Genomic DNA, 5,183 nt, shown 5'->3' on the forward strand with positions numbered 1-5,183 from the left:
GGAGGAGAGCAAGAAGGACAGGTGACAGAAGCTGTGGCTATAGGAACCCCCGCTCCGATTTTGACCATGCGGCAATTCCTGTGTGTTTGTATATTCACTTCCCCATACACTTTCATTTAAAGCAAAATATATTTAAAGCTCGAAAATCTGCAATCCTTGCCCTCTCACCCATTCACAAATGAAGAACAATAGCTCAGAAAGACACAAGAACTCGACCAAGGCCGTGCACGCAACATGGTGCAGAGAGAGTCTGAGAAATCATGCCTCTGGACGCCTGTGTCCTGCCCTTCCCACTTGCAGCCTTGCAAGTGGGTCAGAGACCCGTGGGCAAAGACCAGCAGACACAGGCCTGCCTTACATCCCTGACTTATCAGCCAAGGATGCAGATCTTAACACGAATGGAGCAGCTTCCCGGAGCAGAACAGAAAGAGGAAACATTTGTGCAGCTTTTTCGTTTTTTTGAGTCTTGGGGTTCCCTGCACCCGAGCAGGCAGCTGCGGGGACTCTCTGTAGGTAGGATCCTGCCAGAATGCAGAAAAACAGCCGGATTCCTGCGACTCCCTCCTTGTACTCGGAACTGACATCACCGTTCCAGAAGAACTTACATGCGTAAGCCATGTGCTCCTCTTCAGGATGTTTACAAACAACTGTTCCGCTCTGTCCTCCCCTGTCTGCAAAGCTTTCTGCAGCACCGGTCACTGCCAATCATCACAGCGAAACTTTCTGAGCACTTAACCAATGTTTCCGGAACTGAGTGCTGAGCGCTTGAAAGATTTTGTTCCACCGGATCCTCCCAGTCACCCCATATGGTAGGTATTATGATTATCCTCGTGTTACAGGTGAGGCGATGAAGGTGCAGAGAGATGAGGCCATTTCTCCCAGGTCCTCAGCCAGTCTCAGACTCAGGCAATCAGCGTCAAGAGTTGCACTTCTACGCAAGACGCGCGAGGAGTGCTTTGGACAAGGAAGATGTAGATTGTCGCCACATCTGAACACAGACAGACAGAAAGTTCTCAGCTTCCTCCAGGCCCGTCCTTCCATGGCTCAGGGACTTCTGGCTGAGCCTACGTTTTCCTTTCTACTTCTGTCCTACACTCTCTTGCCCGGTGTCTCCAGCAAATACACACACGGGGATCCCAGGTACAGAACTACTGTATTACCGAGTGGGCATGGCTCACGAGGTGCCCTCAGAACGCGGGTAAGTCGGGTAAGGAAAGGCACGCGGTCTCATGACTGAGGCTACCTTGCAAGAGCTTATTGAATTAGTGTGATTCTTAACATCTTCAAGTTGGATCCCCTCCAGGCCAGCCAGCTGGAGCATTCAGTACGACTCAGCTCGCCTTAACTCAATTAACTAAGCTGGGCTGAGCCCGGCTAAGCTGAACTCAACAAGTATTTCTTAAATGCTGAGCTGCCTGCAGGAGGGAAAAAAAAAAAAAAGAGAGAGAGGGCAAGATGCAGGCTCTGCCAGACTCGGCCCTTAAGGAGATGCCTTGTACTCTTAATAGATAACACGGTGCCATGTTTATAAGTATCAACTTCAAAATGTCCCCATATCTGCACTCCTTCCATACCATGATTGACTTCCTATTTTTCTTTAAATAAAGTAATTTTTCTCGAAGTAAATTTTCTTTTTTAAAACTCTAAATTAGTTAGGTGAAATTCACATAACATGATATCGACCGTAAATAATCCAGTGGCAATTAGTACATTCACAGCGTCACGTAACCACCACCTACCTCTGTCTGGTTCCAAAACATTTACAAGACTCCAGTACAAAACCCCACGGCCATCAAGAAGTTTCTCCCCATTCCCACCTCCCCTTAACCCCTGCCAGGCACTAATCTGCGTTCCGTCTCTACGCATTTGCCTATTCTGGATATTTCACGTAAATAGAATCATACATTCTGTGGCCTTTCGTGTCTGGTTTCTTTCACTCACAATAATATTTTTAAGCTTCATCCATACTGCAACATGTATCAGAACTTCATTCCTTTTCTTTTTCTTTTCATCTTTTTTTTACTTTAAATTACATAGGATGTTGCCTACACTGATGAATCTGTATCTGACTAGCAGTGCTGATTGGAAGGTGGCAGCAAAGGCCGTGTTTGGTTGACCCTTTCTTCCGAAAAGAAAAACCGTGCAACTATTAACCGACATTTAATAGAATAATTTTTAAATGGCTCCTGTGTCAAAAAGGTGAAATGCTTTCTACACAAAAGACTGAGTCAAATAAAAGGCTTCACGGTTCCAGTCAAAGGGGGTGGGGAAACAAAATGACAGAATATTGACGATAGCACTGCAAACAGGATCCTACATACACGACCATGCTGTACGAACAGATGCTCTGAGTTCTCGCCTTCCCACCCTTATGACGTATGTGCAGTCAGCCCTGATATCACTGTTAACCAGAACTTCATTCCTTTTGATGGCTGAATAATATTCCATTTTATGGATAGACTATAATGTGTTGATCCATTTGTCCACCGATAGACATTGGAGCTGTTTCTACCTTTTAAGCTATTGTAAATCGTGCTGCTAAATAAGTTTAATTAATTAAGATACAATTGATGCATCACATTGTAAAAATGTGGAACGGTTCACGAATTTGTATGTCATCCTTGCGTGGGGGCCGTTTAATATTCTGTTTTGTTCCAGTTTTCGTATGTGCGTTGCTGGAACAAGCATTAAAGAAGTTTTATTCTAAAAGAAAAATTTACATCACTACTGTAAGTAGGAAACCTATATTCTTCTACGAGATAATGAAATCGATACTTAACTATTAGGAGTAAAAATTTCACCTGTGTAGCACATAAAATCACAATGTGCGCTATCAGATGCAGCAGTAAAAAGCTCGGGTGCCGGATGTGGTTGGCCTTGAGTCTGAATCCTGTGTGACTCTTTGCCATCGGTGTGACTCTTGGCACATGTCCTGTCTTTTCCCAGCCTCAGTTTCCTCATTTCTAAAATGACAATACTTAAATGGCTTCCTCCTGTGGTGGTCGTGAGAATTAGACTCACGAATAAAGTGCTCAGCACTCCGGCAGGCGCACGGTAAGTGCTCAGTACGTGAAAGTTGGTAGGTAGGACCCCGGGTCATGGCCACGACCACGGCCACAGTGCCAGCAGCTGACAGAGCAAAGATTTGCTACGTGCCAGGAACTGGGTGAAGGGCCTCATGTGCCTTCTGTCATGTAATACCCATGATGTTCTATAAGGCAGATTATTTACCCCCCACATTTTGTAGATCAGAAAACAGGCAAAGAGGTGGAGCCAGCAGTTGAAGGTCACACAGCAAAGACTTGAACTCTGGGGAAGTAAATGACAATCTTAGAAGCGACTGAAAGAGTCCACAGACCATCAGGGATGTCCCGGATAAAGGTGATTAGTTACAAAATGGCTGCCTGGGCCCTTGAGGTCCAGGCCTGGCGACTGCCTGCAAACCTGGCTGGTTCGTCCTCGCTAGAGTCTTCCCAGCGGCGTCCTCATGGAGTGGCTCTTTCTCAGGTCTGCCAAGAGGAGCCTCCCCGAGAGACCGCTCTTGGCCGTCACATCTTTCCTAGTTGACTTAACTCTTGCGGTTAATGGGCTCCCCTGCCCTCTCTGTGCCCCACCATCCCCCCTGGGTCCCTAAAACTGCCCCTTTGCTCTGCGATCTTTCCCTTTCCACACTGCATCTGAGCCTTCGAGACTGTCTCGCAGCCTCTTACTAATCGTATACTCCTGGTGCAAAAATTAGCAAGTCTCAAGTTCACATACATCTTTTATACCTTTGTCAATGGGGATGTGTATGATGCAGGCCACATGGGGAACCCTGTTCCATTCAAGGGCGACACTAGCATCAGGGTCATATTAGTTTCCGGCACTGTCATAACAAATCGACACCAACTGAGGGGCTTAAAAGAGCAGGAGTTTATTCTCCCACAAATCTAGAGGCCAAAGTCCCTTGAGTCCCAAATCGAGGTGTCAGCGAGGCCACTCTCCCTCCAAGTCCCCAGGGAAGGGTTCTTCTCTGCCTCTTCCAGCTTCCGATGGTTCCAGGCGTTCCTTGGCTTGTGGCTGCACTGGTCCAATCTCCGGCTCCGTCTTCCCATGGCCTTCTCCCTGTGTGCCTCTGTGTGTCCTTTTCCATCTCTTATGGGGACACTTGTCATTGGATTTAAGAAACACCCTAATCCAGTGTGATCGTCTCGATCCTTATTTTAATTACCTCTGCAAAGACCCTATTTCCTAGGTCACATTCCTAGACTCCAAATGGACGTGAATGTTTAGGGAACACTGTTCAACTCAGGACAGAGGTCTTCGAGTGGAAGGTGCCGATATTCTTTGTAACAGGTGTGTTGTATATTTGAGCCCAGTGGGTACTAACATAAAGGCGCTTACTTTTCCTCCAAAATCCAAAAGTTATCTTCTAAAAATCTCTCTCTTCCAGCCCTTAGTGGCACCATATTAACAGGTCCAGTCTGGATCAGGTCAGTTTAAAACATCTACCTTGTTCCCCTCCACCCTCTCCAAATCGGCTTTGCCCCAGGGCCTAAGAAACCTGGCTTGGGCCTGGCCACCTCTTGTGCTTCTGGTTCCCAAAGTGCACCAAATGGGAGATTCCATGGGCGACCAAATTCGGCCAGTGCTGCATGACACCAAGTTACCCAGATGCCTTTACTTTAGACTCGGCGTGTGCCGTCCATCCAAGAGCAGGTGGTGGCCAACCTCGTTCAGCCCGGGAAACGATTTTCCACACAACACCTCACCCCCGTGGTGTTCCCCAGGGCACACCGTGGGAAATCCCACGCTGTGTAAAATACTGCGAAATATATAGTATATCTACCGCTATTATGTATGCATTGCAATAGAAGATGAGTTTTTGAGTTAAATACACCAACTCTGGAACAATTTCGTGACTTATTCAGAAAATTGGCCTCCAGATCACTGTGGCCAAGACCCAACTTGGCTGGGAGACTGCAATCCCTCGGCAGAGCCACATGGACAGTTAAGCTGGCCAAATTCAATTCTGAGAGAGGATCAGAGACTAGAGCTGCTCTGATTTCCCTAAGCCCTGCTTTAGCAGCCAGGAGGGTGTAACTCTCATATTGAAAGGCAAGTACTTTCAAGGAAAATTTACACTATAGTGTAGTCTGATAATGTATGCAATTACGTTATGTAAATTCAACTACAGGGACTCA

General features: G+C 46.7%; 1 non-coding gene across 1 annotated transcript; it reads right to left on the reverse strand.

Annotated features, from left to right (window-relative positions):
• Positions 1-2,584: 2,584 nt before the first annotated feature.
• Positions 2,585-2,686, reverse strand: LOC112477271. The gene has a single exon (XR_003045381.1). It is a non-coding gene; the product is annotated as a U6 spliceosomal RNA (small nuclear RNA).
• Positions 2,687-5,183: the final 2,497 nt, after the last annotated feature.

Source organism: Pteropus alecto, unplaced genomic scaffold (genome assembly GCF_000325575.1).
Source record: "Pteropus alecto unplaced genomic scaffold, ASM32557v1 scaffold113, whole genome shotgun sequence".
Lineage (NCBI taxonomy): Eukaryota > Metazoa > Chordata > Mammalia > Chiroptera > Pteropodidae > Pteropus > Pteropus alecto.